The sequence below is a fragment of the Oryctolagus cuniculus genome, chromosome 7 (assembly GCF_051225735.1).
Source record: "Oryctolagus cuniculus isolate XC-2025 breed Fujian yellow rabbit chromosome 7, ASM5122573v1, whole genome shotgun sequence".
Taxonomy (NCBI): domain Eukaryota; kingdom Metazoa; phylum Chordata; class Mammalia; order Lagomorpha; family Leporidae; genus Oryctolagus; species Oryctolagus cuniculus.
The window spans coordinates 160,386,963-160,410,592 of NC_142873.1; the positions used below are offsets into that span (position 1 = coordinate 160,386,963).

The 23,630-nt window shown below is 56.3% G+C and overlaps 1 long non-coding RNA gene across 2 annotated transcripts; it reads left to right on the plus strand.

The window, feature by feature from the left end:
* Positions 1–3,418: 3,418 nt before the first annotated feature.
* On the plus strand, positions 3,419–23,034 carry LOC149125850 (uncharacterized). Of its 2 annotated transcripts, XR_016210270.1 has the most exons (4): positions 3,419–3,845; positions 17,581–17,662; positions 21,232–21,465; positions 22,682–23,034. It is a non-coding gene; the product is annotated as an uncharacterized LOC149125850 (long non-coding RNA). The 2 variants fall into 2 exon arrangements; XR_016210271.1 differs by lacking the exon at positions 21,232–21,465.
* Positions 23,035–23,630: the final 596 nt, after the last annotated feature.

The window sequence follows — 23,630 nt, forward strand, 5'->3', positions numbered from 1 at the left end:
GGAAGCATCACCAGAGATGCAGGGTCTTAGTCCACCCACACAAGGATGGACTGGGTCCGAGGAAAGGTAAGTGCGCCGCTCGCCCATTCCCCAGCCTCCCGATCCCGGAGACAGTCAGACGCAGTGGGGAGCCACGTCTAGCAAGAACTCGTTTATTTCGCGTGTAACAGAGCCTTTTATAGCACAAAACTGCAGAGTCATTGGGGCAGGGCATAAAGACCAACCGATCACTTAAAGGGTCATTTTACTGGGCGATTTTCATAGGACTGGCCATATGTCTATACACTTGATATCAGTTGTTGCCACTTCCCCTGATGTTGCATAGCCAATTAGTTTTAGTGGTAAACAACTTTGGATTCCGCCCACCTTACTTCCTCTCGGCACCATCTTTGAATTGCTTCGTGTAACTAATTTCCCCACACAGAGTCCTTACCCCCATATGACAAAGCACCTGCTCGGTCCTCCACAGACGTGGGCAGCTCTGTGAGTCTCAACAGGAAGTCCAAGGTGGTCACCTTAAAGCCCTCCTTTGTCTCCTTCTGGCTTCCTTTTGCTTCCTTTTTAAAATATCCCTCTGCTAATCCTGTGAAATCCACCACACTGACTTAAACTCCCAGGACCACAGTTCCTGAGGGATGGATGACGTGACTGCTGTCCTTGCTTGTACATACCTTGAACTTGAGAAGTGAAATCGCATTTTTTATCTTAATCTTTTGATTCCATTCCCCGTAAACATTCTGAATTCTTCCCTACAGCTCACCATGCACACGACTTGCTGGTCAAGTGCTTTAGGTACATCCAAGGACTAATCCTGACAACAGTAGTCTCCCCATTTTATCTTTGGGGAGACAAGACACTAGCTCCGAGATCGGCAAACTACGATTGCCTAACAAATTCGCCGGAGACTACAAATTTTTATCTTGCCACGCCCTTTCAGCCCTTGCTGTCTCTGGCTGCTTGAGTCGTCACAGCAGGGACCTTTTGGTCCCCAAAGCCAGAGCCGCGTGCCTTCTGCCTGAGGGCCAGCTGCACAGAGTTAGTCCCAGTGCAAAATGAAAACACAGGGCCCCCGTTTTGTAAATTAAGACATTGAAGGCAGTGATGGTCAGGATTTAAACCAAACTTAGGATCTTGTGACCAACTCATGATGGGCACCAGGAAGCTGACCCTTAGCCAGTCCTCTACAGAGAAGTCGGCTGACCCTGCCCTGGACAGTAACTCACCCAAAGCTGCGTGGGGTGAGCTGCAGAGCTGGGGTTTGGACCTAAACAGGTGCTCACGACCTCTCTGCTCTCTTGGGGGCTGGCTCACACCCAAGGGGGTGCATTTGGGGCACAAGTGCCCTCGAAGACTGCTGGTGTCGACACAGAGTGCAATCTGGGGAACTCCATTCAAAGCTTAAAACTGCTCACCACCAGTCTTAGACGAGCGTGTAACACGCTCACAAGAGGAGTGAAGCAGGACTGCAGTAGCTCGTGTCTACACTCATGGACTTTGCAGAAATGCCCACATGGATGTAGGGATGGAGACAGATGCTTGGAGAAACAGCTGGAGGATGCACGTAGGTGTTAGTCACTGTGACGCTGCAACTTATTCTGTGGTCTTCATTCTCACCCATGGTTTACCCATGCTCTCCTGGGGAGGGGGCGGCGGGGGTTCCAGGCGTCTGGGGAGGACGATGGGGCTGCTCTGAGGGTGCAGAGGGAACCCTGGCTCCCTGGCCTCCCTCAGTGATACCACAGCTGGCCTCCAGCACCTGAGGGCCAGGAATGAAGCTATGATGCTGTGCGCTGAACTGCTTGCAAGGCATGCCCAGGCCCAGGTGTTACAGGTGTGGTCCCCAGGGTGGCACTGTTGGCAGGTGGGACTCTCAGGAGATGGGGGCTCATGGGACGTCCTTTGGTCACGGGAGGTGCTGCCTGGGAGGCTGGTTCCCATGGTCAGCTGCCACGTGGGGAGGAGGCCAAGGCCACAGCTTGAGGGAGGCCCCAGCCTGTCTGTGCCTGTGTCTGGCAGATCCAGCGTGAGACCAAGAGACAACCCTTCCCCGGCATCCGGATACACCAGTTTCTGCAGGACCCCTGGCACACACCGAGAGAGACGAGCCTGGACTTAAAAGCAGACTGTGGCGCTGAAATGCATCCATAAGGACCTGTGATTTGGCTCGTGAGCCTCCGGCACAATGTCCCCAGGCAACTCTGGGACCTAAGTCAGCTCCTAGCAAGGCAGTGGGTTCCTACTCCTTCCCCTTGAAACCCTTGAGGCTGCATTTACAGCAAGGGTTCTTCCCCCAGAGAGTAACAGTAACGCCAGCATCTGTCTCGATATTCTAAGAGCTCAGTGGTCTCTGCCTTAACGATTTCTAAAGTTCTTTTAGCCATTTGTTCACTGCCCGATCTGTAAAACAGAGACAGTGCAACAGAGTACCTCGGGCACGGACTCAGGTGGACACGTGGTGCTTCCTTCAAGTCAGGACAGCTGGCACGCAGCCGGACTGAACCCTAAAGGACTGCTCCTTGTTTGGGTTTTCTTCATTGTTGTTTACCTCTGAGAGGACTTAAGTTCTTCGAGCTTTGGACAATAACTGCTTTTAGAAACTGCCAAGAGAAGAGTTGACCAAGATTTAGAATTTATTTGGAAACACGGAGCAGGTGTACTATGTGGCCAACGTCTTCACTCTGATCTGGTGGAGACTAAAACCTCTCCTTGCCGCTCCCACGCGCTGAAGAGGGCGGGAGCTGCTCGCTGCACCTGGAAGGAGGCAGCGTTACCCTGGGGCACCGCTCTCGTTTGAGCCTTCGGGGGTTAGGGACTTGCGGTTGCCTGAGCTGCTCCGTGCTCATCACGGCTGCCACTGGCGTGGCTGGCGACGCATGCTGAGTGTGTAGCAACAGCACAGCAGAAAACACAATGCATGTTAGGCGTGTGAAGAAGGGCAGGACCTGGTCTGCTTCTACAGAGACGGAAATCGGAAGTCAAACCCCCTTTGTTCTCCAGAATACGGTCTCAAACCTTTTGTGATTTTCATTTAAATTGTTAGGAGGCTTGGAGCTATTAGTCAATCTATCTTACGACACACGGCTTAATACAGAACTGCTTATATATATACAAATTTAACGCAAGTTGTCAGTGGATGAGCGATCACCGAACAGCTCTGCCAATAATTGGTTTGTTTTTCTCCAGGAAAGTTGCTTGAACCAATGGAGGGGAAAAAAAGGCCTGGGGGTGGCCCCACGTGCTCTCTGCCCCCCAGCTGCCCACATGACCCTCTCTCTGCCCACCACACTCGCTCTCTGCCGTCTGTCATGGGGCCTGTACGTGCTGTTTGGCCGCCTGGCCTCCCGAGCTGTGGGCTAGGTAAACCTCTCTTTCCTTCGTAAGTCACCCGCCCCAGGCTTTTTGTCATAGTAACAAGAAGCTGACACAGTCATGGAGGAAGCTTCTGGTTCACCCAAATCCTCAGGGAAGACAGCTCCGCGGCGGGGCCTCTGCAGGAGGGCCTGCTTCGTCTGTAGCTCTGTGGGGACTCTGTCCTGCCAGCCCCCCATGCCGGCCGTGCCCCTCCCACAAGACAAAGAATCCAGCCCCACTTCTAGATTGTACTTTGGCTCCCTGGATCCCAGAATTTCCCACCCACAAGGTCCCAAGCCAATTTCTAGAGTCTGCCCTGTGAGGATGGACCTGGCCGGTGTGTGCATGTCTGGGGCGGGGAGTGGCCAGGAGGCCCTGGGTTGTGAGCAGGGACAGGGGTGCGGAGGGCAGAGCAGAACCCAAGGCAGAGGCAGAGAGAGGCGAGCAAGGGGCGGAGGCGCCGTCGATGCTTCTCGGGCCCACAGGAGCTGGGGGTAGGCCTGCGAGTTTTATTTTATGGCTGTAGGACGCTGATTTACCACCACATCTAAGGGGCAAGCGCCTGCGCGGTCCTGATCCCTGGGCTCAGTCCTGTGCAGGCCTGGTGGGCGGGGAGGGGAGGAGAACCTCAGATTCCTCCAGGCACTGCTGCTCTAACGTGGCCTGGTCCCGAGAAAGAGTTATCATACCAAGTTAACAGGTTGCAATCAACTTTGTTTTTTAAGATTTATTTATTTATTTATTGACAGGCAGAGTGGACAGTGAGAGAGACAGAGAGAAAGGTCTTCCTTTGCCGTTGGTTCACCCTCCAATGGCTGCCGCACCGCGCTGATCCAATGGTAGGAGCCAGGTACTTCTCCTGGTCTCCCATGGGGTGCAGGGCCCAAGCACTTGGGCCATCCTCCACTGCACTCCCTGGCCACAGCAGAGAGCTGGCCTGGAAGAGGAGCAACTGGGACAGAATCTGGCGCCCCGACCGGGACTAGAACCCGCTAGGTGGAGGATTAAGATTTATTTATTTATTTGAAAGTCAGAGTTACACAGGGAGAGGAGAGGCAGAGAGAGAGGCCTTCCATCTGCTGGTTCACTCCCCAGTTGGCCGCAACCGCCTGAGCTGCGCTGATCCAAACCCAGGAGCCTGGAGCTTCTTCCAGGTCTCTCATGCAGGTGTAGGGGCCCAAGGACTTAGGCCTCTTCTACTGCTTTCCCGGGCCACAGCAGAGAGCGGGATCAGAAGTAGAGCAGCTGGGACTTGAACTGGTGCTGATGTGGGATGCCAGCACTGCAGGCAGCGGCTCTACCCACTACGCCACAGCGATGGCCACTGCAGTCAACCTTTTGAAAGCAAAAAAACAGAATATAACCAAATAGAAAATTCTGGAATACACCCTCACATGACAATATTTTAGTGAGATGTTTGGGATTACAGTTTTTTTCTAAAAGATTTATTTATTTATTTGAAAGGCACAGTTATAGAGAGAGAGTAGAGACAGAGAGAGAGAGAGCAAGCGAGTGAGCTTCCATCTGCTAGTTTACTCTCCTAATGATTGCAACTACTGAGGCTGGGCCGAGCCAAAGCCAGGAGTTCCTTCTGGGTCTCCCACATGGCTGGCATTTTCTGCTGCCTTCCCAGGCATATTAGCATGGAGCTGAATTCGAAGTGGATCAGCCAGGACTCAAAATGGTGCCCATATGGAATCCTGGAGCTGCAGGCTGCGGCTTTACCTGCTGAGCTACAGCACGGAGCCCTGGGGTTCCAATTATAAAAGGTGGACACAGTCCCTGCAAGAAATACACATAGCCAGCGCGTGGCTCACCAGGCTAATCTTCCGCCTGCGGGGCCGGCACCCCGGGTTCTAGTCCTGGTTGCTCCTCTTCCAGTCCAGCTCTCTGCTGTGGCCCGGGAAGGCAGTGGAGGATGGCCCAAGTGCTTGGGCCCTGCACCCACATGGGAGACCAGGAGGAAGTACCTGGCTCCTGGCTTTGGATCGGCGCAGCGTGCCGTCCGTAGCAGCCATTTGGGGGTGGTGAACCAATGGTAGGAAGACCTTTCTGTCTCTCTCTCACTGTCTAACTCTGCCTGTCAAAAATAAAAAGAAGAAGAAGAAGAAAAAAGAAATACACACAGGTGAGGCACTGACAGCTGAGCAGAGGCCAATCACCAGCTGACCACTGGCTGCACCCAGGAAGTCCAGCTTCCAGCCAGATGAGTGACCAGGCTCCAGCCAGCTGAAGCCAGATAAGACAGAAAGTGTGCACTGCTCTCTGGTTCCACCCCGGACCACCCTCACTGCCTGCTGCTGGCTCACCTGGGCACCTGCTGATGGCTCCGCCCATCCCTCGCCCCCTGCCCTCCTCACTCAGCCAGAGGACACCTGAAACCAGAAGTCGGAGCTGTGCACTCCTGGAGCTCCGGGTCCCCTAGTCCCCGCCAGGGGCCGGCCACCTGCTTTGCGGATCCCTGAGAGTCTTCCCAATCCATTCTAAAACCCTGCAGTTATAGCAAAATGCAGGGTTTTAGACTTGCTACCAACTTTCTGGTTCAATTCCATCCTCTTCCCACCGGGGAAGGAGAAGGAAAGGATGTATTTATAGAACTTGGAGACAGACATGCTGCTTTCAGCCCCTGCAATGAAAAGCCGCTGTTTTCTCGCGGGCCCTGGGCTCTGCCTTTGGCAGTGGTGCTTTGAGTGCTGTTGTTGTGACGTTGCGAAGCCCAGCTTAGAGCCCAGATCTGCTTCCAGGGTCCTCCCGGGAACCACAGAAGCAAGCAAGCTGCTGGCCGCCTGGCGCTGATCGGAAAGAGCGCTAAAATCCTGCTCGCACGGAGTTCTGAAGCAGCAGCACACAACGATCTCTCTGAGCGGTCGCAGTCTAGGCTCTTTGGAAACGTCTGAACCTAATCATTAACTTTTATGATGGACGGCTGGGGTTTTATTGCAGATGCGGTGTAAATGATTTGCCAAGGGCTGGCAGCACTGCCAGATCGCGGCTGCGGCTGCGGTCGCCTCCGGCGCTGGCCAGGTGTTGCTGTCAGGGGAAGGCCAGCAGCGCGATACCCAACACCGGCTCGCTTGGACAGTGGGAAACAAACTCACCTGGGCATGAAGCAGCCAAGGCCGCTGGATTCCTGTGCTGGGGCCACAACCAAACCGCACACAGGCTCTGACCATCCCGCTGGCCACCCATGTCCTCATTCTATCTATTTTGGGGTGGCAGTGACCGCAAAATTTTATTTTTTTCTGCCTTGGCTGTAGGGGACCCTCCAGTAAGGAGAGCCCTCCACCGGCCACTCTCCTTATGAAATCGCCTACAGGAACAGGAGCCCTCCTTCTCCCTCCAGTTTCCAACTGACGAGCTTGTCTTGGGTATAGCAGAAGTTTGTTGCCAAGGTTACTGAACATCCCAAAACTGGTTGGAGGAATTGCTATTAAATTCCCCACGCTGGGTCCACTCCAGCCCCATGAAGCCGGTCACCAACCCCAAGGTGGCAGAAGAAAGACTGCGAAGTGCAGAGCAAGGGGCCAGGCAGCCAGGGCTTAATCCCCGGGCTCCCCAGGGGTGGTGGACAAAGGTTCCTGGAGGCTGAAGTTGGGGCTGAAGGCGTGCAGGTCGCTTGTTGGTCCACAGTGCTCGCGGCCCCCCTTTGCTTGGTCGGTGACCTCAGGTTCTTCCGGGGATTGCATTGGTGGGCGAGTGGGCTCCAGTCAGGCAGGCAGCGGTTACTTCCTGCTCAGGGCCTGCGGTTCTTGGAAAAGGACCCCTGAAGACAAGACTGTGCATCCAGCTGTTATCTCTTGGGGAGATAAACAAGCTCCCGGAGCCTGCAGGGCTGGCTGTACCACGCCCTCGGCTTACTGAGCGGACTGTAGGGAAACCAGTGCCAGGAACCTCACAGTTAGGGGAGTCTGAGCGAGACCAGAGAGGGAGAGAGGGCTGCTATTCACTGGTTCATTCCCCAAATGGCCATAGCAGCCAGGGCTGGGCCAGGCCGATGGCAGGAGCCAGGAGCTCCATCCGGGTCTCCCACATGGGTGCAGGGGCCCAAGCACTCAGGCCACCTCTGCTGCTTTCCCAGGCGCATTAGCAGGGAGCTGGATCAGAAGCAGAGCAGCTGGGACCCCAACTGGTGCTCCAATATGAGATGCAGGCACAGCATCCCAATGGTTTAACCCGTGGCGACACAACGCTGGCCCTTATAACTCTGTTTTACCAAAAAGAAAAGAGGTACACAAGGAGACGGGACTGGTCCCAGGTGACACAGCCAGACTAGGACCCCACCATTCATTAGGGCGTTAGCTTTTAAATCAAGAAATATTTCCAGCATGCTGACAAGTACCGGGAAAAAAATACAACAAGCGTGTACCTGTTGCTCAGCTTTGAAACTGTTTTTCCATATTTGCCTACTATCTGACTTACTTATTTACTTTTAAGATGTATTTATTTATTTAAAAGTCGGGGAGAGAGAGAGAGAGAGAGAGAGAGATCTTCCATCCACTAGTTCACTCTCTAAATGGCTGCAATGGCCGGAGCTGAGCCAGGCCGAAGCCGGAGCCAGAACCTTCATCCAGGTCTCCCATGTGAGTGCAGGGGCCCAAGCACTTGGGCCACCCTCTGCTGCTTTTCCCAGGCCACTTGCAAGGAGGTGGATCAGAAGAGAGGCAGCTGGGACACGAACTGGTACCCAGATGGGATGCTGGCATTTCTGCTTCACCCTGTACACCACATGCCGGCCCCACACTATATAATTTAAAGAAATACAATATTGAAGATATGTTGGGCTTCTATAAATAACCTCAAGCTGTATCATGATGCAACCTGCTCTTTGTAACAGTATGCTTTTGGGACTTAGCCATTGTGATACATACGGCTGTAGATTCATCATTTCACATGAGGCTCCGTTTTTTTGTTGTTGTTTTTGTTTTTGTTTTTGACATGCAGAGTGGACAGTGAGAGAGAGGGACAGAGAGAAAGGTCTTCCTTTGCCGTTGGATCACCCTCCAATGGCTGCCGCACCGCGCTGATCCGAAGCCAGGAGCCAGGTACTTATCCTGGTCTCCCATGGGGTGCAGGGCCCAAGCACTTGGGCCATCCTCCACTGCACTCCCTGGCCACAGCAGAGAGCTGGCCTGGAAGAGGGGCCACTGGGACAGACTCCGGCGCCCCGACCAGGACTAGAACCCGGTGTGCCGGCGCCGCAAGGCGGAGGATTAGCCTAGTGAGCCATGGCGCTGGCCGAGGCTCTGTTTTAAAAATGTATCTGCAGTCACTCATCCACATCCCCTGCTGAGCATTTACATTAGGGGTCAGTAAACTTTGGAGAGAGTCAGCCTGTCCATATTTTGGTGTTGGAACGGCATCCACCCTCTGCCGAAAAGACTCAACTTTGCTGTGTTAGCAGCATCATACAATGTGCAAACAAGCAGCTTTGGCTGTGTTCCAATAAAGCTTTATTTATAAAAACAGGCGATGGACAAGATTTGATCCGTGCTCTGGTTTGCTGGCGCTGATTTAGATTATTTTCAGGGTTTTGCTAGTGCAAATACAGCTGAGTTGACTATCGTGCCTGTCTCCTGATGTCCACACAGAAGTCTCTGGGGGGTGGAGTCCAGCATGTTATAAGGAACACACAGCTCCACATTGACTGTGCCTACAGGAGCCCCAAGGTAGCTGTGTCGAGTTTGTGTGGGGGGCTCGGGCTGACTGTCTTACAGGAGCCCCAAGGTAGCTGTGTAGAGTTTGTGTTAGGGGCTCAGGCTTACTGTGTCTCACAGGAGCCTCCAGTAGCTGTGTAGAGTTTGTGTTGGGGGCTCGGGCTGACTGTCTCACAGGAGCCCCCAGGAGCTGTGTCGAGTTTGTGTGGGGGGCTCGGGCTGACTGTGCCCTTCCCAATGCTGCTAGTGTATCTCCACCAATCTGGTGGATGTCTGTGATGCCTTATTCTGGTTTCACCTTTGAACCTGTACCAACATCCTTGTGAGATGATAAATATTCCTGTCCATGAAGATGGTATACAACTCTCCTTTAATGCCTCAATTCATGTACCTGAACCAATTTTACAGATTAAATAATCTATAAATGATAATCTTGTAGCTTTATCTATAAAGGTCTTATGCATCTTTTGCTATATCTCTTCCATTTCTTCCAGGAAAAAAATGCTTCCATTTTAAATATATTTTAAAATGGTATTATTTTGGGGGTCAGCACTGTGGCTCAGTGGAGTAAAGCCCTGGCCTGCAGCACTGGTACCCCATATGGGTACCAGTTCAAGTGCCAGATGCTTCACTTCTGATCCACTCCCTGCTAGTGTGCCTGGGAAAGCAGCAGAGGATGGCCCAAGTCCCTGGGCCCCTGCACCCACGTGGGAGACCTGGAAGAAGCTCCTGGCTTCTGGCTTTGGATTGGCTTAGCTCCAAATGTGGAAATTTGGGGAGTGAACCAGTGGATGGAAGACCTCTCTATCTCTGTCTCTACCTCTCTCTGTAACTGTCTTTCAAATAAATAAATTAAATAAGTATTTAAAATGATATTATTTTCAGTGTATAGGATTACACTTGAACTATATATATTTATCTGAAATCCAGTGACTATGATAAACTTTCTGTGTTAGTTATAAAATACTCATGGATGTCTTCAGAAGACTGTAGTAACTGTGGCCTACAACCAGCTCTGTTTTTGCTGTCCACGTTATGCCTTTCTGCTTCTTTTTCTGGTCTTCATGCACAGGTTTGGATCTGAATCCATCAGGCAGTTGAACAGGAGAGAGATGGAGGACTTCAAAGGGAGATTTCTCATTTAATCTTTTTTTTTTTTTTTTTTTTTTGACAGGCAGAGTGGACAGTGAGAGAGAGAGAGAGACAGAGAGAAAGGTCTTCCTTTGCCGTTGGTTCACCCTCCAATGGCCGCCGCGGCCGGCGCACTGCGGCTGGTGCACCGCACTGATCCAATGGCAGGAGCCAGGTGCTAATCCTGGTCTCCCATGGGGTGCAGGGCCCAAGCACTTGGGCCGTCCTCCACTGCACTCCCGGGCCACAGCAGAGAGCTGGCCTGGAAGAGGGACAACCGGGACAGAATCCGGTGCCCCGACCGGGACTAGAACCCGGCGTGCTGGCGCCGCAAGGTGGAGGATTAGCCTAGTGAGCTGCGGCGCCGGCCTCATTTAATCTTTAAATGTGGTATTTGCTGTAGAGTATCAGAAAACATCCTCTTCTGATGATGGGATATTTCTAGTAGGTTATCAGTATTTACCTGGTTCTAAAATATTTTTATTAGTTAATATGTTTAGTAGAGAGGCTGGATGTGTGAGCAGAAACAGAAACAAAACAGGTGAGCGGTGGAAATGCTCCTTCCCCACCCACCCAGCCTTGGCACACACGACCATAACACACTGACCCTCCCTCCAGGAAGTGTCAGTGCACATCAGGCACAAAAACAGATCCCACCCAGCTTCCCTTCTACCATGCACTGCTTTCAAATAAAGCATCTTGAACATTACCCTGTATCAGGACACAGAGGTCTGCTTTATACTTTTTTTTTTTTAAGAAAAGATTTATTTATTTGAAAGGCAGGGTTATAGAGAGGCAGAGAGAGAGAGAGAGAGAGAGGGAAAGAGAGAGAGAGAGGTCTTCCATTTTTCCATTTGCTGGTTCACTCCCCAAATGGCCACAATGTATGGAGCTGCACTGATCCGAAGGCAGGAGCCAGGAGCTTCTTCCAGGTCTCTCTCAGGGGTGCAGGGACCCAAGGACTTGGGCCATCTTTTACTGCTTTCCCAGGCCACAGCAGAGAGCTGGGTTGGAAGTGGAGCAGCCGGGACTCGAACTGGCGCCCATAGGGGATGCTGGCACTGCAAGCGTCAGCCTTACTCGCTATGCCACAGCACCAGCCCCTGCAGGAGCTTCTTCTGGGTCTCCCACACGAGTGCAGGGGCCCAAGGACTTGGGCCATCTTCTACTGCTGTCCCAGGCCATAGCAGAAAGCTGGATCAGAAGTGGAGCAGCCAGGACTCAAACTGGTGCCCACATTGGATGGTGGCACTGCAGGCGCTGGCCTCTGCTTTATGCCTTGTAATGACTGCAAAGAATCTCATGGCATGGAAGCCTGTAGTATGTTTATCCAATTCCCTGTTCATGTACATTGAAGCTCTTTCCTTATATATTTGTCAGTCTCTGTTTGCGGCTACACATAACCCTAAATGAACAGATATCTATATTTATGTGTTTATGCAAGGGTATCTTAGGATAAACAGGAAGAATTCCAGTTGTGAACTCCATGCTCTGACCCCTAGTCCCCTCCAGGGGTCATCTGCTCCTAGCTGAAGGAGACCTAGGAGGACCCTGTCCTTGTTTAATCAAGATCCTGGGACACATGGGCCTTTGCCTCTCCCTTCCCTCCTTGCAAGCAGACCACATCAGGGACACAGAGCCGACAGCTGGTCCTGCCTTCCGGTTCTTTCCCTGTGGACCTGTTGTGGCCATTGGCGCACAGCCTCTGTAGACTTTGGACTTCATTGTCTACACAGACGACAGTGTCTCCTGCTCCTTCCCATCTCTGCCGCCTGCCTACCTGGGTGCTTGGCACCCACAGGACCTCCCTGCTTTGAGGACACCCTGGGCTCGGACTTGGCTTGCTCTTCCTTCTGCTGAAGACCTTCTGTGACCCCTGCTGCTTCCCAGCAGCTGCGATACCATTTTCTCCCCCTACAACTGCCCCCTGCCTGATCCTAGCCCCCAAACTTCCGTGCTGCACCCTCAGCCACGGCCCAGTGCTGCCTGAACCCGCACAGTGCACTTGCCCTGTTGACTGCCCTGCAACGCACTCTCCACCCTGTGGCCGGGGCCATCTTTTAACACGAAAATCAGACCACGCTATCCTTTTTACAAAAAGATCCTTTACGGTGCTAGGAATTGAATGGGAGCCCAAAGCGCACATGCTGGAAACGGAATTTCCCAGGCGACTGGATGGGGGGCGGGGCCACCGAGAGGTCGCAAAGTCTCCGCCCCCTCATGAATGGATTCGTGTCTTTTTTTTCTTTGACAGGCAGCGTGGACAGTGAGAGAGAGAGAGAGAGAGAGAGGGAGAAAGGTCTTCCTTTAGCCGTTGGTTCACCCTCCAATGGCCGCTGTGGCTGGCACGCTGCTGCCAGTGCACTGCGCTGATCTGAAACCAGGAGCCAGATGCTTCTCCTGGTCTCCCGTGAGGGTGCAGGGCCCAAGCACTTGGGCCATCCTCCACTGCACTCCTGGGCCACAGCAGAGAGCTGGCCTGGAAGAGGGGCAACTGGGACTAGAACCCGGGGTGCCGGTGCCGCAGGCGGAGGATTAGCCTATTGAGCCGCGGCGCCAGCCCAAGGATCCATGTCCTTATCTGGGGAGTGGACTCCTGCCTCTGCCTTTCCCCACGGGTGACCTGGTGAGAAGGCCCTCACCACATGCAGCCCCCCAGCCCCGGACTTCCTGCTCTCCAGAGGAGTAAGCAACAAACATCCCAGACAGTAAACCTGGGGGTTAAGACACCTGCACCCCACTGCAGAGTGCCTGGGTTCAAGTCCCTGCTCTGCCTCCTGGTTCCTGCTTCCTGCTAATGCAAACCCTGAGAGGCAGCAGTGATGGCTCAAGTGACTGGGGTCCTGCCTCCCGTGTGGGAGACCTGGGTTGAGTTCCCTGCTCCAGGCTTCAGCCCTAGCCGGGGGGGGACCACTGTGGACACGTGGTGAACCCGTGAAGGTTCTCTCTGTCTCTGCAATAAAAAGAAGAAAGAAATCTCAGTTCCTTATGAATTACCCAGTCCCGGGTGCTCTGTACAGAGGCATAAAGTGGACAGACATGCGGCTTCCCAACGCGCTTACAGAAAGTCGGGCACTGCAGCCCCCTTGCAACCTCCTACAGCCACGGGGCCTTCCAGCTGTGCCTGTCCAGGTCCAGGGTCACTCGGGCTGGAAGACACATCCTGCAAACCCCACCTGTGGCAGGCTCCTCTGCACCCCGCCTGGCAAGGGGACGCCCTCTTTCCTCCATGGTGCTCCGCCCCCCAACACACACACAGTGGAAGAAAAGGGAAAGGACTCTCCTTGGACCTGTCCCCAGCTCTCTGGCATGTGCCGATGTGCCCCTGCTCCCTGGAGAGCGTGGCCCGGGCTTGCCAATCAGACCCTCCCCTGTGGAATCCACCCCTGAGCCCGGTGGCCCTGGATTTAGTAGGACAGACAACTGGAGTGTGTTTCGGAAGTGGCTTGGAAAGAGCTGCTGTTCTCCATCCCTGGGCTTCCCGCGTCCTCCTCACCCCCTACTGCCTCTCTCCCTGGCTGGATTCTGTTCGCCCAGGCCTCGTTCCACCTCCCCCAGCTCCAGTGGCCCCTCTGGCTTCCCGAGAAGGGGCGGGCCCCAGGCTCTGTCCATCACACCGCAGGCCTGGGCTTCTGTTTTCGCTGCTCTCTTTGGCACAGACCTGAGCTCCCAGGAGCCACCCTGAGGATGGCTGGCATCCGCCCTCTGCAGGGTGGGCTCCGCCGGGGGACTTGTGGATGGCTTTGCCGGGGATGGAGCCGTGGTGTCTCGGTCCTGCTTCCTCACTGCCGGCCCCATGCCGCCGGCCACACTTGCTCTCCACCCGCTCCTTGGCTTCAGCGCTAAGCCTTTGCTGCTGTGCCCGGGGAGCAGGGCCTGGGCGTGGGCACCGACTCGCACTTCCTGGGAGAACGGCAGACGTGCACCCCCAGTGAGGGACCGGGTCCCGCTTGCGTGACGCCTGCATCCAGCGATGAGATTCGTCACTGTGTGCACAGCCAAGTCCTCTTCCCGTTGTTCCAGACCTGAACTAGAGCCAGGATAACAAAGAGCGTCTCTCCGAGAGCCCCTCTGAAGCACAGTTCCCGCAGGCACGGCCGACTTGCTCACGTCAGCCCTGCCTCTGTCCCTGGACTGGGGGAGGTCGGTGACCTCTCGTCCCCTTACTCCCACTCCCAAGGAGTGCACGTGGCCGCAGCTCTCCAACTCGGGTGGAGCTGGCACATGCCCTGGCACCTGCTCTGTGCTGGCTCCCTGTGTGGTGCCAGGGATGCTGTGATGTCACAGGGACAGCCTGTGCGGGGGGGGGGAGGAGGGAAGAGGAAGGCGCCCAGGCAGAAGTGGCTGAGAGCAGATGACGCTCTCCCAAGTGCCCTGTGCCCTGTAACTCACGTTCAGTCATTGCCACCTAAGCTGGAGGACTGGGCCAGGCTGAAGCCAGGAGCCTGGAGCTTCACCTTGGTCTCCTACCTGGGTGCAGGGACCCAAGCACTTTGGGCATCTTCTACTGCTTTTCCAGGCCATAGCAGAGAGCTGGATCGGAAGTGGAGCAGCCAGTACTCGAACCGGGGCCCATGGAGGATGCCGGCATCCCAGGGCGCGGCTTTACCCACTGTGCCACAGTGCCAGCCCCTTGGTCAGCTTCTTGGCCGAGTTGCTCCACAGTAATGTGAGATGTGAGCTACGGCTATGAGAGACGCCAGGGAACGGTGACACCAGACCTGCGCGCAGGGTCATTGGAACTTCCTGTGAATCTATAATAATTTCATTTTTAAAAGCATTTTATTTATATATTTGAAAGGGCATTGCAGAGAGAGAGAGAGAGAGAGAGAGAGAGAGAGAGAGAAAGAGACAAAGAGAGAGATATTTCTTTGATCTGCTGGTTCACTCCCCAGATGGCCATAAAGGCCCAGGCTGGGTCAGGCTGAAGCCAGGAGCCTGGACCTCCATCTGGGTCTCCCATGTGGCTGCAGGGGTCCAAGGACTTGGGCCGCTGTCTGCTGCTTTCCCAGGTGCATTAGCAGGGAGCTGGATCAGAAGTGGAACAGCCGGGACTCAAATTCGATATGTGATGCTGGTTTGCAGGAGACGGCTTAACCTGCTGCACCACAGTGCCAGTCCTGATCTGTAATAATTTCAAAATAAAAAGTTCTAAAGAAGGCAGCCAGGCGGCGGCCCAGGACTTGCCCACACACGGTCTCTGCATGGGGACAGCGCCGCTGCCTGCACCATCTCCACGGCAGAGGCTCTCACAGCTCTGCTTCCGGGGAGCCAGCCAGGAGTGGGAGATCAGCCTGCCTGGCCTCGGAGCCTCCCCAGAACCTGCAGACTTCCGAGGAGTGGGGAGGGGGGAATGCGGGGGGGCAGATGGTGCCCACTGAGTCCCCCAAATGCTCATGGCATTGAAAAGCCAAAGGAAAGGGTGAAAGAGCCTGGGCTGTGGCCCCTGGGTGTGCGAGGTGCATCCTGCACAGGGTCGTGGCTGTCACAGCCGCACCATCAGCCGGGGTCAGCTGTGCAGGGGCCGCGGCAGACGGCACAGCTCAGCAGGCGGAAGCCTCTGCTGTCCCCAGCGCTGTCCTGCTGCCCTGTAGTCACCACTGGCCTGCTCCTCCTTGGGTTCGTTCATCAGTGTGTGAGGTCAGGTCGCAGCAGCGCCCTCCACACAAGCACAGGGACAGCGTGGGGAGGGACAACCCCTTTCCCGCGGCTCCCAGGGAGACCACACCTCTGTCCCTGCTGCAGTCCCTGCTGTGGTCCCTCCTGACGCCCCTGCTGTGGCCCCGAGCCTCCCTGCGGCCCCCCGAACCTATCCGGGGGTCTCTGATGCTGAGCTCTGTGCTCCTGAGAGCACTCAAGTCCCTCTTGCTTTCTTGAACTTGGCCCTGGGCTGGCAACTCCCTTTCCCCTTTAGAGACCTGTTCTTTAAAATCCTCAGCTTCTCCTGCAAACGACGCCCACGATCACGGCCCTTGTCCCTCGCTGGAGAGGGTGGCTTGAGGACCAGCGCTGTGCCGTAGCTGGTAAACCTCTGCCTGCGGCACCAGCATCCCATATGGGTACCTGTTCCAGACCCACTGGCTCCATTCCTGGTCCAGCTCCCTGCTGGTGCTCCTGGGAAACCAGCAGAAGATGGCCCAAGTGCTTGGGCACCTGCACCTGTGTGGGAGACCCTGCGGAAGCTCCGGGCTCCTGGCTTCAGCCTGGCCCAGCTCCTGCAGCCATTTGGGGAATGAAGCAGCAGATGGAAGATCTCTCTCTCTCCCTCTCTCTCTCTCTCCCCTTTCTCCATAACTGACTTTCAAATAAATAAATAATATTAATAAAAACAAAAGAGTGGCATGCAGCCACACGTTGGAGTCCTCCGGCTCTCCTGGACAGACCCCCGCCCAGAGGCTCCTGGGAGCAGGGCCCTGGCTCCGCCCACGTGGGGAGCTCTGTCTGAATCAGGGACGGTTCCTCCCCTCCCCCACCAAGTGCCCTGAGGATGCGCTGATGACGGCAGGCTTAGTCCATCTGCGGTCACCAGATGCCCCTCACCCCACACCCCTCGGGCTCCAGGCCAATCTCCCCAACTTGAGTGGGGCACACTCCTGCCCTGCCCATCCTATTCCATTTTAAAAGCGTATCTTAGGCCAGTGCCGTGGCTCACTAGGCTAATCCTCCGCCTGCGGCACCGGCACCCCGGGTTCTAGTCCCGGTCGGGGTGCCGGATTCTGTCCCGGTTGCCCCTCTTCCAGTTCAGCTCTCTGCTGTGGCCTGGGAGGGCTGTGGAGGATGGCCCAAGTGCTTGGGCCCTGCACCCCATGGGAGACCAGGAGAAGCACCTGGCTCTTGGCTTCGGATCAGCGTGGTGCACCAGCCGCAGCGGCCATTTTGGGGGTGAACCAACGGAAGGAAGACCTTTCTCTCTGTCTCTTTCTTACTGTCCACTCTGCCTGTCAAAAAAAGAAAAAAAGAAAAAGAAAAAAGCGCGTATCTTAGAAACCAAATCTGTTTAATTTCATTTAATTTATGTATCTGCGAGGAGAGAGCGCCCCATCTGCTGGCTCACTCCCCAAATGCCAGGAGCTCAGCGCAGGGCTCCCACGTGGGTGGCAGGGACCCACCCACCGGAGCCATCCTGCTGCCTCCCAGGGCCTGCACTGGAGCTGGAGCCCGGAGCTGGAGCCAGACGTCCGACCCGAAGGCCCCCGCCCCACCCCCTTCGCAGCTGGGACCTGCTGGGGCCCTCCCGTCCTCCTGCCCCTTGTCGTGGCGCTGCTGCCCTCCAGAGCAGCCCACGCGGCTGACGCAGCGGAAGCTGGGGCACAGCCCGACCTTGCGCAAACACATCCTGTCCCCGGCCCACACGCTCCCCTTCCAGCTCAGAACCTCTAGACGTGCGGGATGCAGGAAGTCACAGTCCAAACCACCAGCCACTCCTCTCCCTCTTTTCTTTCAGCGGTCCCTTCCGCCGATGTTGGGCGCCAGCGGGATCCGGGCACAGTGACAGCGGCAGGTGCAGGTGGGCGGCGGCCGTCCAGGTAACTTGACAGCACACCTCCCAACACTGTCGCAGCCAATGGGCTGTCAGCGAGCTCGAGACACACCCACTTGACTCACCCCCTCCAGAGGGCTTCTGGAGTCCCGCCTCTGCCCCAGTGCCACAGCCTTCCTGACTCGCCTCCCCCCACAACACTCAGAATGTTAACACCAAGTAAAAGCTGTCCGCCCTTCCTCCTGGGAGCCCTTTGTCAGTCTTATCTGCAGACTCCAGAGGGTGGAGCAGATGTCCCAGAGCCAAGGAGTTCTCAGCACCTGAAATTATGTTTCTTTAAAAAGATTTATTTTATTTATTTGAAAGGCAGAGTTACAGAGAGAGAGAGAGAGAGAGAGAGAGATCTTCCATCTGCTGGTTCACTCTACAGATGACTGCAACGGCCGGGGCTGGGCCAGTCGGAAGCCAGGAGCTTCTTGTGGGTCTCCCGATTGGGTACAAGCACCTGAGCCGTGCCCAGGTGCAGTAGCGGGGAGCTGGATTGAAGCGGAGGAGCTGGGACTTGAACCGGAGTCTATGCGGGATCCTGGCCTGGAAGCAGCAGCTTTACTCGCTCCCCCATGGCGGCGCTGGCCCCAACACCTGAAATTCTCACATCTCTATTAACTCCAGTGACCCCAGGAGCAGCCCTTGGCTCTCTGGCCCCGTCCGGGGATCAGAGTGAGCAGAATATTCCAACGCTGATTCGGTCTAGACTGCAGGGCTGGCTCCTTCCTGCTGTCCCGGACTCACGCCCAGGTCCCCGACGCCTCGTCCTGGGCCTGCACAGCCCCAAATCCTCACTGGACGGATGGATAACTGACTTCTGGGAGCGCTCCCTGGTCCCCGAGGACCTGGAACTGGTGACAGTGGCCAGCACCCGCTCCTAAGGCAGGAGCCAGCACGGCACACGGCTCAGGGCTGTCCCTGGAACTGTGGCCTCGGTGTCGCGGACAGGAAGGGCTGTGGCTGAGTCTGGCCGTGAAGGACGTGCCACTGGTCAGGGGTGACGAAGAGGATGGTGATGACGAAGAGGAGGAAGAGGAGGAGGAGGACGAGGGGCAGGAGGTGACAGCGCGGACTCCCTGCCCGCCCTCCACGCCGCGTCCCCACTCCCGCCACTTCCCGCTCGTGCATTCCCTCACACAGGTCAGAAATGAAGGCGTGGCCACTGTCGGCAAAGAATGACCAATGGGCAGGCGCAGCCAGGGCCGTGAGTCACCTCACACAGGAAGAAAGTCCTCCTCAGAGGAGGAAAAACATTCACCTCGCATTTTTGTTTGCTTTAAGCTTGCAAATCTCTGCTAAGAAGCCTCTTATCTGTTTGCCTGCAGACTCAGGAAACGGATATTCTTGGAAGCGCTGGGCAGCATGCAAATAGGTGTAGAGAGACTTTCTCAAGCATGTCCTGCTGCAATTATTAACTGAATATGTCTTCCTCCCAATTATTTATCATACAATAAAACCTTACAGATCAGATTAAATCACAGAACATAGCGGAGGGGGTGGGAGGGAGAAGAAAACCTTCCTCTACTCTCGAGTTCTGTGGCTGGGGAGTGCAAATGAGCCTGATAAACCTCAGATTAACAGAAGAAAAAGCAAACAACTTGAATTGCTGTTAATCCGTAAGTTATGGAGAAGTCACAAAGCAAAGGAAAAGGAGTTTGAGCTTCGCAGGGCAGCGCCATGAGCCACGAGCCACAGCCACGAGCCACAGGGTTACCTAGTGGGGTCTGTTCACCTGTCTTAGCACCAGGATCGTCACTCAAGTTGGCATGGACGCACCTGACCCCCACCCAGTGCCGTCCCACCGATCTTTCTTGTTTGCAGGAGGATCATCCCCCACGGATGATGAGCACCTTGGCCGATGTGGGGCCCGCTGTGGAACCTGGCACTGTGGCACAGTTGGTTAAACTACCACCTGTGATGACGCCGGCATCCCACAGGGGCACCGGTTCGAGTCCTGGATGCTCCACTTCCAATCCAGTGCCCTGCTGATATGCCTGGGAAAGCAATGGAAGATGGCCCAAGTCCTTGGGCCCCTGCACCCATGTGGGAGACCCAGAAGAAGCTCCTGACTCCTGGCCAAGGCCATTTGGGGAGTGAACGACAGGATGGAAGATCTCTCTCCCTCTCTAACCCTGCCTTTCAGATAAATAAATAAATAAATAAACCTTAAAACCCAAAAAAACCTCTTGGCCCTGAAGCGCTGGGCATGCCCTGGCCCCTCAGACCACAGCTGTCCTGGGCATGGGGTTGGCACCTGCTGAGTGGCAGGGGCACCTGCGGCACCGGAGGGGTCGCCTGTGGCCCTCGGCAGCCCGCGGGGCCTAAAAGTTCTGAAGGCGCAGGGCTCCAGAGAGAGGAACGGACACAGGGGGGGCCCTCCGCTAGCCCCCTACCTGGTTGGGGGCGGGGCGGGGCAGCGATGGGTGCGGCTGGGGGCAGCGGGGCGGGGCCCAAGGCGGGGCGGGGCAGTGATGAGCACGAGTGGGATGAGGAGGGGCGAGGTGGGGCGGGGAGGGAGCGTCGCCTCTCCACGGGCCGGGCCGCCTGACTCACCGCCTGCCTGTGCCCTAAGTGGGCCGTTGCTTCCTGGGGCCCCTCCGGGTGGGGCCCCTCCTTGACACCGGGGTAAGTGTACCCGCTCCAGGCCTCCTAACCTTAACCCTCGCTGAAAGAGGGCCCACCCCCGTGGCCCCCGGGGCGGCACTTTCCCAGGCCCTGCACCCCTTTCCCTCCGGCTGGAAGGGACCAAGAATTGGGGCCCTGCCCCCAAGGACACGCTGTCCAGCCTCCCTCACCCCAGTGTCCTCCTTCTGGCCTCTCCATCTGGTCCACCTCGTCCAGCTCTGGCCTTGCTGGCCTCGGCCCTGGCACCTGTCTCCATCAGACCAGGACCAGGGTCCCCTGGAGAGAGGATTCCTTGGGCCCCGAAAATGCATTCCAGTGCAGGGGAGAGGCGTGTGCATAAGGAGCCACAGGCTTGTGCGTTCAAGTTTGATTTCTGGTGGCTCCGTGCGGCTTTCCTAACTCTTCTGGAAGCTTCCCTCGGGGCCCCAGCATTTCCTGGACGTGCTGGTGCGGGGTGACGCGGGGCTCAGAGCAGAAGTGGATTCAGATTCAGCTCTTGCCTGGCGTGGGTGCGCGTGGAGGGAGCCAGGACCCTGGGTATTTGCAGGGGACCCTGACAGGCCGCGCTGGGCCAGAATGGGCCATGGACTCGGGATCTACACCGAGGCAGCTTCCGCTGACAGATCCCTGCTCAAAGGGGAGCACCGGGCACACCCTCCCTGCCGCCCCGTGTAGGAGGGGCCATGCGCAGTTCTTCCCCTTTGTGGGAGCAGCCCAGAGTGGGTGTGCATGTATGTGAGGGCAGGACTGTTCCCACAGCTTCCCAAGCCGGAGCTCTGGCCCCCTGTCCCATTCCAGAACATTCTGCGCACCTCTGTGGTCGGATCCCAGTCCTGATCAGCCCTGTTCCCGCCCAGGGGGAGAAAGGGAGACTGCCCAGGGTTTGAGGCCCTCCCCGGAATCTGCACCCCTCACTGCCGCCTCCCCGTCAAACGCTCACAGGTGTTCCACCCACGTGGTGACCCCAGCGACCCGCGACCCCAGCTCCGCGGTTCTCCCACGCCTGCCTGTCTCCTGTGCACGTGCTTGGTGGATGCTGTGGCGAGTGCTGAGTCAGCCTCCGAGAGCCACCAGGCGCCACCTCCCAGGGCCGCGTCATCTGCTCCGCCACCATCCGCTCTCCGTCACTGTCCACCGAGTATGGCGTGGATGCGCAGTGCGGAGCGTCAGCTTTGGGTGAGGACAGAGGCAGGCCAGGGCCGGGTGTCCCGGTGCCTAGGGGCTGGGAGCTGCGGCTGGTTCCGCCCGATGGTGACGCGGAGCTGGGAGCAGAGCAGTGGTGGATTTCCTTGGGTCGTGTGACCGGTACTCCTGCCGCCACCTGCGAGGGAGGGAGGAGGGGTTGGACGGGCAGGCGACTGACGATACCTGAGGGCCAGCATTTCCCGGATGTGCTGGATGGAGGCTGGAGCTGGGGCTGGGGCTGGCGGTGCAGGGGGAAGCAGTGAGTCTGCATGTGGTGCGAGACCGGAGGCCGCTCCCCGCCCCTGCCAAGCCTCACTGTCGCCGGTCTTGTGGTACAGTGGTTTTCACCCCGGCCTGTGATGCCAGGCATCCCACATGAAACCAGTCGGAGTCCCAGCTGTTCCACTTCCAATCCAGTGCCCCAAAAATGTTCCTACGAGCAGCAGCAGAAGGTGTACTTGGAACCCTACCATCCACGTCGGAGACCCAGAGGAAGCTCCTGGTTCCGGGCTTCGGCCTGGTCCAGCCCTGGCCACCTAGGGAGTGAACCAGCCAATGGAAGACCTCTGTCTCTGTCTCTCCCTGTCTCTCTGTAACGCTGCCTGTCAAATCAATCGATCAATTGATCATTCGATCTCCAGCTGCTTTTCACTGGGAGCTGCCGGGGCCCGTGGTGTTCCGGCTTTCCCGGTGACATGGCAGGCCCCTTCCCAGGCCCCTCCTCCCTGGCGGTGTCCTGCCTCCCACGCCTCCCCGGCTGCAGCTGGTCTGGGTTTTGCAGATTGTGCCCTGGCTGAGCTCTTTGGGCGGCCTCAGTCACTCTTGGGGTGGTAACCACGGGCGGGGATCCCAACACGGGCCCAGGCTCCATCAGCTCAGTCTCATTGGAGAGACGGAAAATGAACAGATTCACCTAAACGACACCTGTGATGAGGGGTACAATGACGTGCCTGGAGGACCCATGGACAGGAGTTTCGGCATTGAAGGCCTTGAGGCAGCTGGGAGGAAGGGGATGGGGGTATGGGGGTGGGGGCAGACAGAGCCTGTGGACAGGGAGAGTGCATGCAAAGGCCCTGGGGCAGGAAGATGGGATAGGGACCGCGTGGGTGGGTGGGTGGGTTTGTTGGTGACCTTTGAGGCATATGCAGGCCAGAGGCAGGGAGAGGGTTTGACAACAGCGTCTTAAATAAAACATTGTTCTGCGCAGCTTCTGGTGTGGGGGCAGCTGTGGCTGAAGTGCGTATGTGGACAGGAGATGGTGAGCTGCCTTTGAGGCTGGTGTTGAAGACCCGAGTTCTTTTCGGATCCGTCCAAAGAGCCCAGAAGAGATCCATGCGGCATGTCCAAGCCCCGGCACTGATGCCCTCGGACACCTTTCCTGAGTGAGTCCAGGGAGAGCCGTCCAGCGGAGGAGGGCAGCGGTCACCGTTCAGGGCAGCCCCGAGCCTGCCAAACTGCTGAGAGGCGATTCGGAGGCGGCCTCTGTTACCTCTGGACCCAGGAACCCCGCCCACTCTGTTTTTGTCTTTTATTATTAAAAGAAAAAATGTCTCATTATGCTAGGAGAATGAATGTAGATGACACCCCCTTAATTTGGGGGGTTTGGTTGTCTCTATTATTATTATCAACTTGGAAAGCCTGGGGAAGGCCGCCCTACCCCGCCCCCCTGCCCGCCCTGCCCTGTCAGAGTTCACTGGGGACGAATTGCCACACTGCCAGGCTTGTGCAAGGCCTGCTCCCTGGGAACAGTTTCAACGACCTAAAGCAATGTAAAAGCAAAACAGACAAAGCAAACACACACACACACACACACACACACACACACACGGGGAAGAAGGTGCTTAAATACATAACGTCTGAAAATGGAAAGATTTTTCTTGATGAAAAGATTAGTTAGACCTCATGGGAATGAGATTAAGGAACACGGAGGCAGAATCAGCGCTCAAAAATAACGTTTTCTTCCCTACACGTCCTAAGGCATCTGAGGGGGGGAGGCAGAGCACGGGCACTTGGTGTGGGAAGCGTGGAAGTGTTCTCGGGAGAGACGCCCCGTACCCCTCCACCCCACGGCTCTGGGCTCCACCGCTGGGAGTCTGAGACGCCCCGTACCCCTCCACCCCACGGCTCTGGGCTCCATCGCTGGGGGTCTGAGACAC